General features: G+C 43.0%; 1 pseudogene; it reads left to right on the plus strand.

Annotated features, from left to right (window-relative positions):
* Positions 1-4,045: 4,045 nt before the first annotated feature.
* LOC146797830 (mitochondrial inner membrane protease subunit 1 pseudogene) lies at positions 4,046-4,511 on the plus strand (annotated as a pseudogene).
* Positions 4,512-10,400: the final 5,889 nt, after the last annotated feature.

The following is a 10,400-nucleotide window of genomic DNA, read 5'->3' on the forward strand; positions in this document are numbered from 1 at the left end:
CTTTCCTCAGCGACCAGGCAATCAATCAAGTGGTGGTTGAAACCACTCAATCTACAGGTGGGGCTTCCGTTTCATCAAGAACCCCCATCTCAGACGTTGATCACCGACGCATCCCTACAGGGTTGGGGTGCGCATCTGGGATCCCTACAGACTCAAGGACGGTGGTCAAGCAGCGAAAGGTTGTACCACATCAACATGCTAGAACTCAGGGCAGTCCACCTAGCCCTCAAAGCATTCCTGCCAGCTATCAGGACGAGTCCCATTCTAGTACAAACGGACAATACCACCACAATGTACTACCTGAACAAACAGGGGGGTACTCGATCCAGGATGCTCTCGCTGGAGGCTCAGTCCCTATGGCACTGGAGCCTAGCAAGGAACATTTCAATAAAGGCGGTGCACCTGCCAGGAGAGCTCAACGTAAAAGCGGACTTGCTCAGTCATCATTTTCAAGATCCAGACGACTGGGTACTCAACGACGAGGTACTAGAGGGCATCTTCAAGGAGTGGGGACGTCCGCAAATAGATCTCTTCGCGGACGAACACAACGCGAAATGCCGAGGCTTCGCCTCAAGATACCATCGACCAGGATCCATAGGGAATGCCCTTTTGATCGATTGGTCAATGACATTTGTGTACGCCTTTCCGCCGCTCCCGCTGATCCCCAAGGTGGTGACCAAGCTGCAACACTCGTCTGCCAAGATGATCCTCATAGCACCGGACTGGCCGAGGCAGTGGTGGTACACGGATCTCCTCCACATGTCGATCCGACCTCACAAGCGCCTGCCTTGCAGACCGGACTTGTTAACCAAGATGCAGGGGAAGATTTACCATCCCAGTCTTCCCTCGCTGAGCTTAACAGCATGGCTCCTGAAGTCCTCCAGTATGGCCATTTAAACCTTCCTCAGGAGTGTATGACCATACTGAAGGAGGCTAGGAGGCCTTCTACAAGACACTCTTATTTCTGTAAGTGGAAGAGGTTTTATGTATGGTGTATGCAACATCAGTATAACCCTACAAAATGTCAGGAGGAAGCGATTTTGCCTTATCTCCTTCACTTAGCCAGACTGGGGTTGAAATTTTCATCCATTAAGGTTCACCTAGCGGCCATTACAGCATATAGGTGCTCCCCTTCGCAGCAGTCATTCTTCAAGCTGCAGGTGGTTAAGGATTTTTTGCAGGGGCTCAAAAAGGCTTACCCCCCAGTAAGGCCTCCCTCACCTTCTTGGGAGCTAAACCTGGTTCTATCAAAGCTTATGAGTTCACCTTTCGAGCCCATACATAAAGCTACTTTGCAGCACCTTACGTGGAAAACAGCTTTTTTGATAGCTATCACTTCAGCACGTAGGGTGAGCGAAATACAGGCACTCTGTTCTAAAGAGCCCTACACTATTTTTCATCTGAATAGAGTAGTGATGAGAACTCATCCAGCCTTTTTACCAAAGGTGGTGTCAGATTTCCATGTTAACCAGACTATCTCCTTACCTACCTTTTTTCCCAACCCCTCATCGCCAGCGGAGAGGGCGTTGCACTCTTTAGATGTCAAGCGCGTTCTAAAGTTCTACTTAGATAGGACTAAGGCTATCAGGAAGACTGACCACTTATTTGTTAACTATGGTGCTGTCCGCACAGGTTTTGCTGCATCTAAGCGTTCCATTGCTAGGTGGATTGTGTCGGCCATTAAATTGGCTTATCAGCTGGCGCAGAAGCCATTGGCCGCTCGACCTAAAGCACTCCACAAGAGGGAAGGCGGCTACTGCTGCTTTTCTCAATAATGTCCCACTCTCCGAGATCTGCAAGGCAGCCACTTGGAGATCTGTCCACACATTTATGAGGCATTATTGTCTGGATTCGGACACCAGAGCAGACACTCAAGTAGGACAGGCCTCCTTGAGGAATCTGTTCAATAACTGAATTTGTCAATGGTTTATTACTCCATGTATAGTGCAGTTCTCAGTTGCCTGCAGATGGAAGGTGGGCTTGCTATTCTATTCAGTGCTTATGACTATTGATGAGGATCCCCTGGAAGAGAAGGATAAGTTACTTACCTGTAATCCTAGTTCTCTTCCAGGGGTATCCTCATCAAAGTCATAAGCAACCCACCCGCCTCCCCAGGCAATTTTGAGATTTGTATTATTTAACATGGAGGAAATATATCTTTGTATGTAGGACTACAGTCCCGCAAAGAACAACTGACCCAACTGTCACCCCTGAGGCATGATGGGATATTGGAGTCAGGGCTGCCTTAAAAGCACGGTGCCAGTTTTTACCTGTACAAGGCTTTTCAGTCTCTATGGTATTGTATTGCAATGCAGCCTGCAGGCTAACAATGTTTGATGGATCTGTGTTTTGCACAGTGTCCTTTTTTTCCTTTGTTATGAGTGTGTTACCTCATTAAAAAAAAATAAAAAAAAAGGGAGTTAGGGTATTTTTATACCTATGGTGCATTATTGGATAATTGTATCTACATTGTTTAGCCTTCTATGGGGGCTGCATTTGCTTGGAAAAAATAATATATGTGTATACATATACAGAGCTGTATACATATGGTTTTCATATATAATTTTTCTTATTTCCGGGGTCCCCGCACATGGGCGGGAATATTCAGTGCTTATGACTTTGATGAGGATACCCCTGGAAGAGAACTAGGATTACAGGTAAGTAACTTATCCTTCACTTCTAGGGAGAGTCCTTCAGGTGTCTTGGATGTCCACAGGCCTTGGAAGGATCCTGTATGGAGCACAGGCATTGCAGGACGACAAGACCAGGAGCAGCAGAAGTCTTCCCAGTTGCTATCTCGGTGGCCAGAGTAGAGTCCAGCAAAGTCCAGAGTACCCAGACAGTCAAAGATGAAGTGGTGTCTCGATCTGAATCTCGTCCCACGATAAATCTTGGGACCCACCCACAGGTAAGCCCTTAAGTACCCTAAGGAAAGGATTGCCACGATTCAGGGGTCTGTCCCAGAGGAGGGGCTGGACAGTGGGGAGGATACTCCCTTGTCCTTTGTCCAGTTTAGCGCCAGAGCGGGAACTGGAGTATGCAAGGAGGGCATCAAATGTGCCCTTCAAGCAGTCGCAGTGGCGCTGGCAAGTGCCCCCACCCTGCCCAAATACACTAAACCCTGTCTGTGAGGTGTTCACACCTCCCTGTAACAGGATATCTATTGTTCTGCCTTTCCCTGCTTGAGCTTGGCTCAGCAGCAGGAGGGCAGAAATATGTCTCTGGTCGGCAGCAGCCCTAGCTTGCTGTCCAGTTCTGGAAGACTGGTACCGGGAGTACTGAGGGCCTCCCGGAGGAGCTTCACAGTGCATGGAATCATACCTGTTTGATACCAAACATGACTGGGTTTGTTACAGCCAGTTTAGAGTTGATTATCGTATAATGATGCATGGCCACTCTATATATCGTAATGGCTGATGCACTTACAACCAGGGAGGATGGACTCCGAAGGTTGTAGGGGTGTCCTACTCATGCAGGGACACCCTCACACTTAGATCCGAGGACCCTGCCTTCAGGATTGGAAGGCCTGCCTTAGATGTGACATAGGTTTTAAGTGCAGTGACCACAGATATAAGCAAACTTATATCTGTTGTAAGTGGTGCTAGCACCAGCTTACACAGGACGCAATGGGAGGCCTCTAGTCACAGTTTGAATGGTCTGCCTTTGGGTGGCATAATACATGCTTCAGCCCATGGGAGACCCCTGGTGTACCTATGCCTTGGGTACCTTGGTACCATATACTAGGGACTTATCAGGATACAATAGTAGCCAATTTGGGGTGTACCTGAGTGCTTACCATAGCCAATTTAGGGGAGAAAGCACATAGACTGGGGTTCTGGTTAGTAGGATCCCAGTCAGACTTGTCAGAAACAGCATAACACCACTCAAAAAGTGGAGGTAACGATTAAAGCAGATCCTACACAAGGCCGATGACAGCAAGTCTATAGGATTCAATTAGAAATGGGAAAATACCGTTATATATCACTTATGGATATGCAAACAGATGTGGTGAACTGTACTGCTCTGTTTTTCGACAAGAAGAAATATGTATCGATTTGTTTTAGGCAAAAGTTTGGTTCTTGTTGGCTACACCTTTCAGTATGTGCTTTTGAACATCTTGGAGAAGTTTTAAGTGCTCTGGTCTGTTGATAGAGCCTATAATTAACAATTGGTTGTGTCAGAAAACAAGTCAACATTTTTGCACAATTAAAAAAGTGGATATTGTAATTGTAAATAGTCCAAAAACAAATATCTGTAAGAACGTATGTGGTCTGGAAGGAAACAAAGTGTGGCTCACTGGTTCTTCAGATCTTTTGAAAAGGCACAGCTATGTAACCAAAATATATATTTGGTTCGAAGGTGACATTCTTATGAATTCCCTAGTATTTAGTGCTTACGACCCAGTTCTGTATGCACTGATAAAGAGGCACATTTGTTTAAAGACCCGAGCTTTAACTCTGTTTGGGTGTGTACAGGAAAGCCCTAGTGGCCGTTTACTTCAATATGGTTAAGTGATAGGCAATTGTTCTGTTAATTTATCAGTATTTCTATTAATTTACAATAGAGTATTTTCTCATTGCTGGAAGGTAGTCTGTAATTTAGCAAAGATGTAGCATAAACATTATCAGAAGTGTGCACAGGCACATTTTGCTGATAAAGTAAGACCTCTCATGGGGACCTAACAGTGCATGTGACCATTCTCTGTGCAGATCCATATCCCAGTCCATGATTGCCAACACCAAGAGTCATCTTGGATAACCCATGTCTATGGCAGTTCAGCAGACTAAAACTTTCAAGGTGTTATATAGGTTACTCACCCATCTTAGCAAATTCTTATCTATTCCCCATGGTGTTACAATTTTTGAAAGCAAGTTTAAAAAATGTCATTAACATTAGATAAACAGCGTCTTAGCAAAAGCGTAGTCTAACCACTTTCAGAAGTATGAGCATGGCGTGCCCTGTCCATCCAAAACTATCCTCTGGGTAATAAATATATTTTCTGGACTGGTAGCTTACATTCAGAAAGCGATACTAAACTGGACAAGTAGCATTGTTTCCCCATACTATTGTATCATATAGTGAAGAGGCCTGAGACCTCTTGTGTGATATCCTCAAACTTTATACTGAGATTTGTGATGAACCTTTATAAGAAGAAATCTTTTTTGTATGAAATTCACATTGTTCAAGCACAGGGTTTCTGTACAGCTGTACTTTGATATGTTCTCACATACCTTAATTGAAATCCTCCATTATTCAGGAAACTATAGGAATGGTCTGTTAACATATTAGTAGAAAATATATGCTCTTTATCTAAGAACAGTATTTTTCGTTTTTTTTCAATTTTTCAGTTATCTAATGTGACAAAGCAAAAGCCAAGCAAAGGAAGGTCAAAAGAAAAATAATAACCATCATCTTATACCTTAAGCCAACCCACCAACTTTCTGAAAATGGAAATGACGAAGCAGGCACTGTTCCTACACATGTGTAGGTGAGTAGCATACGCTGTGTAAATGTCAAGGTTAATAAGGACATAAACATTACTGCTGTAAAGGTTGTCATGGGATGAAGAGCTTTAGGTTGATTCTTCATCTTATTTTGGGTAACTAGAGATAAACTAAATAAGTTCTCAGATATGTTTTAGGCAGTATTTATTAAGAAAAAAGTGCAAGGCCCAAAGGTTTCCTAAGTAGCCCACTGATGATGCTACGAAATGCCAAATAGCAAGGCTGCCTAGTCTTCATGCCAACCTTGGCCATACTATACTTCCTTTCTCTTTACCTCACTCTTGTAGTTTCTTTTTCATCTCTGCTTACTTCCTACTGGCTGTTTGTTATCTTCCTCTTACACCGCCTTTCTCTCTTTTCTGTCTTTCACTGCCTTACACTGGATAATCTGATGATGAAAAAAAAGTCACAAATTCTATAAAAGTAGTGCCATTGGCCACAAGCTTTCACCATCTGTACAAATTAAGAGGTGATTTTAGGGCTTCTACTTGACAATACTTATCATATTTGCCCTACATTCCTCTATCATTATAAGACAACTAAATTATCAACATGATAGAAATGCTGTCTCAGCAGTCCTCTCCCTTCTGTTCTCCTAGACTGATGCATAGGATCTCTATCATAAATACTGTTGAATTCCAACTACTGCTTGAATGGGGTTACTATTAATACCAATTTAAACCTCCAGTGGGAAGGTCAGGGTGACAAAAGGGCACACTTTAAAAAAAGTCAATCAAGATACTGGATCTTCCCAGACTTTCTAGCTGGCAAAAGGACTGCATCTAGTCATGCATACACTGCCTCTGCCTAGCTTTATTCATTACTGAATGATCCCAAGCAAAACCCAAAGCGGAAATGAGAGCTCTGGGATTCCAACACCCAGAAACTGGCGTGGAAGAAAGCATGTGTGCATTCCAGTAGACAGCTATATAGTTGAAATGTATTGGAGAGCATCAGATAGCTTGGCACCTTCACATAGAATAAGAAATACAATTGAAAGAGACTACATTGAGGTTATGTTACCATTGTTTTTTTATCTATTGTTGTTCTCGTTTGCCCTCTTTTTTGGATTACCATGAAGCCTTCTATATTCTTGCTTTTTTGCGCCTTTCCTGTTGCCTCCGCTCCTTCCATGTCCACGACCACTGTACCCCTGTGCATCTTAACCCGCTTTGTGCTGTCAGTCTTCCTTGTGCCATAAGGTTGAACACCTTTAAACTTTTTTATTTTACTCATGCCATTTCTTACTGGGCTGATGCATCACCCTCACTGTTGTCACTTTCAGCTTTCTCTGGATGACCACTATTTTCTTCTAGGGGATACTCGTCAATAGTCATAAGCATTGAATAATCCCCGTCCACGTGCGGGACCCCGGATTATATACAAAAAATACATATATATGTGTATGTTTAGCTAAAAATGTGCGGAGTACCTTCAAACATACATATATACATGTATACATATATAAACATGCTGCCTACCATAACTCAAATAAGCTAATATGTCAATATTTATTGTGTTTTTCATTAAACTGAAAATAATGGGGGGGCGTAGCTTGCGCTGCCAGAAGATGGCCGCGTTCGGTTGAGGCTCCGTGTTGCGGAAGGAGCTTCGGCGCTTACCGGAGCGGTATTGCGGGCTCTACATGAACATGGAGTGGCTGCTTTAGAGGAGTGGGCGCGGGGGCACAGGTAGCTGTTTTTCTTTTCATAATGCCGGCTTTCGACCTGTTTCTTCAGCGCCTTGCTCCCCTCACGACTGTCGGCGGCGCCCGCCATTTCGTTCATGGCGGGCCGCTGCTTCATTTATTGAATTTCCCCGTGTCGCCTGAAGCGCGGTGCGGGACGTGCGCTGCAATTACTCCTCCTTTGGTGCTGATGGAAGAACTCCAAACACAATGGACATTTTACTCTCTGTAAGAGCCTCCCCACACTGAATACACTGCTATATTGATTTTATATGTGAGGAGGCTTTTGTACTGCGGATATCCTTTACCACTGGGAGCATTTTCAGCTAATATAACCAAGGCTTATGTTTGACTAGGGTCATTTCCTTGGGTCAATGCACTGTTTATAAGGTATTGTGCATTCTTTGGATATGTCCTCATGGGAGACAGCTGCGAACAGGTCTGCTGGTTGAAATCTATTTAAATGCTTCCCTCATGCTTCTTACAGTTTATTGTTCTGAAGTCATTGGTCTTCCTTTTTATGTTGTTAATATAGTTATGATGTTTTTCTTGTAAGTAACTGGATTCTGTTCATCTCTGTTGAAGATTATTTCTTACCATTTTTTTGTGTGTTTTTCTCCACAGATGTCTCACTCCACTTATCAAATCATTTTCCTGATGTTTCCTTACCTCTTACCTTCCCATCCTGTTCCTCCTCTTTTCGGTTAATCCTGATGTTTGGTAAGTGTCAGCCTCTCCACCATATACCCTTGTTCAGTGGTCAGATTGTTTTCCTTGCATTCACTTCCCTATTTCTGCCCTATGTTGTCAGTCCCTCCCCTTGTGCTATCTCCTAGTTTTTTTTTTCACATGACACTCTTTTTCTTCTGGATATGTATTCAGTCATTCTTGACTGAAGTCTTTCGATCTCTTGTCAACCCCTCTTTGCATATTATTTACTCTCTCTCCCTTCTCTTCCTCCCTTTTCTTTTTCTGGAGTTTTTTCTTCTCTCTGTATCTTCCTCCTTTATTTTGGTGCCTTTTCCTTCTTTTTTTCTTTTCTTCTTTCTTCTCCTTTTTCTGTCCCCTAAGTCTCTTCAGCACGCCGTTTCTACCTATTTCCATTTCCTTTTATTCTCTACCTTTGCACTGTTTTGCTATTCACTTTTTTCTCTGCTTTTTACCACTTATTCTCTGGTACATTGTATTACAAGTTTTCGTGAGTTTCTCTTTCAGCTATATAACTTATAAATTGTTTATGCTGTTGTTAAATGTTACAAGTTGTATATCTTGTTGCTTAATGCTTTTTCTCTTCGTTTACCATGACTGATAATGTTCGCATTATTTCATGGAATGTTAAGGGACTACGCAGTCCTGTCAAGAAACAGAAGGTTCTTACTCATTTATCTAGGCTGCAGTGTAAAATAGCAATGCTCCAGGAGACTCATCTTAACGAATTTGCGATTAATTCACTTAAAAAGCAATGGGTGATAAAAAGATAAGATAGGAAAAATGGAGTGGTTACTTTATTTCACAAATCTCTTTCTCTTGTTTTGGAGAGGGAGGAAAGGGATGTTGATGGAAGATCGCTCCTTCTATGTCTTAAAATAAATGTTTCCCCTATCTCCCTTCTTAACATTTACGGCCCTACTGGTGTTGATTCACATTTCTGGAGGAACATGTCACACACTCTTCATTCATGTCCCGACACCAATTTACTTATGGGTGGGGATTGCAATCAGGTCATGGACCCTTTCACGGATAGGAAGTCCAACGCCAGATACATTTCCAACAAAATACAAAACACTTTCATGACTACGATTCAATCGAGGGGTCTGGTTGATGTGTGGAGACTCTCATCCAGACACGCTAGAATACACTTTCTATTCTCCTGCTCATAAATCTTCTTCTGGAATAGATTATATCTTTTTTGCGTCCCCATCTCCGCCCTAATTTAGTCTATGCTGACATTAGGTCTATTCTCATTTCCGATCATGCCCCGGTTTTGATTAGTCTGGATCTTCCTTCTGAATCTTCCAAGCCATGCAGATGACGTTTCAACAACTACTTACTCAAGGATCACAAGTTTCTGGAATGGGGGTGTGGCTACGGTGCCGGTCAAGATGGCCGCTTGACGGGAGGACTCCGCCGCGTCGGGACCTCTTAGTAACTCGAAGGTGCGCTTCCTGCACGTTTCTTTGCCGTAGAATTGCCCGCATCAGCATAGAACCATGCCGGGACCCTGGTGAGACCTTTTTTCAGGACATAGCGCACCGCACTTACCTTTATTCCTACCTCTGACAGTTCTCCTTCAGCGCGTCCCCCATTTCAAAAGTCTGCCGGCTTCCTCAATATAACGGTTCATGAAATACCATTCTCCTTCTACTTCTCAACGCTATATAGCTGGATAACTACTTTAACATTTACAGCAAGCTTTGTTTTACAGTGTGGTTTTTCTATGTTCACTGTAATGTGAAGTTGTGGACATTTCACATGGTACTTCCCTCACCTCTGAGTGCCCACCATTTTGTATCCATCAGTCTCTCAGATGTTACAATGTTTCACAAGCAGTGCTGCGTTTTGCAAAATACTCCTCACGTTTTTGAAGGCATATTTGGAGTTCCCATGATTTCCTTCAATGATTATTGCGGCATATATTTTTCTTTGTCATAATTTTAAATATGTCACCCTCACTGGCCTCCTCGACTATGTCTGTTCAGGTTCATAAAGGAATAGTAACTCCTTTTATGATGTTTTTAGTCGTCTCAAGAGGCTACTCTACATTATTCTTTCTGTGAGGATTGTAAGCTGTGGCTGTTATATAGGTTGTGCATTACTCTTTATGTTACCTGAGTAACTTCTATATATGGGAAGTCGGCGTAAACCACAATTTGTTTTTGTACCTAAAAAACACTCTTCTTCGTCAACACCAATTCCTTCTTTAGTACTACCCTCATCTCATACCGAAAAAACAATGGCAGGTGTTGCTTCCAATCGTCACTCCTCATCACAGTCTACCACTACAAAAACCTCACCACCTTCCTCATCCTCTAAACGTCTAAAGCATGATCCTCCCTCTCCTGATAAGTCGTCATCTCCTATTTCCTTGGAGATGTTGTTGGAGGAAATTCTTGCTTTACGCCCCTTTGTAGAGGAAACCAACAGCAAAATGCAATTCTTGGAGAAGAAATGGTCTACAATGGAAAGTAGAGTATCTTCAATGGAGCAGC

Source organism: Triturus cristatus, chromosome 9, assembly GCF_964204655.1.
Source record: "Triturus cristatus chromosome 9, aTriCri1.1, whole genome shotgun sequence".
Classification (NCBI taxonomy): Eukaryota; Metazoa; Chordata; class Amphibia; order Caudata; family Salamandridae; genus Triturus; species Triturus cristatus.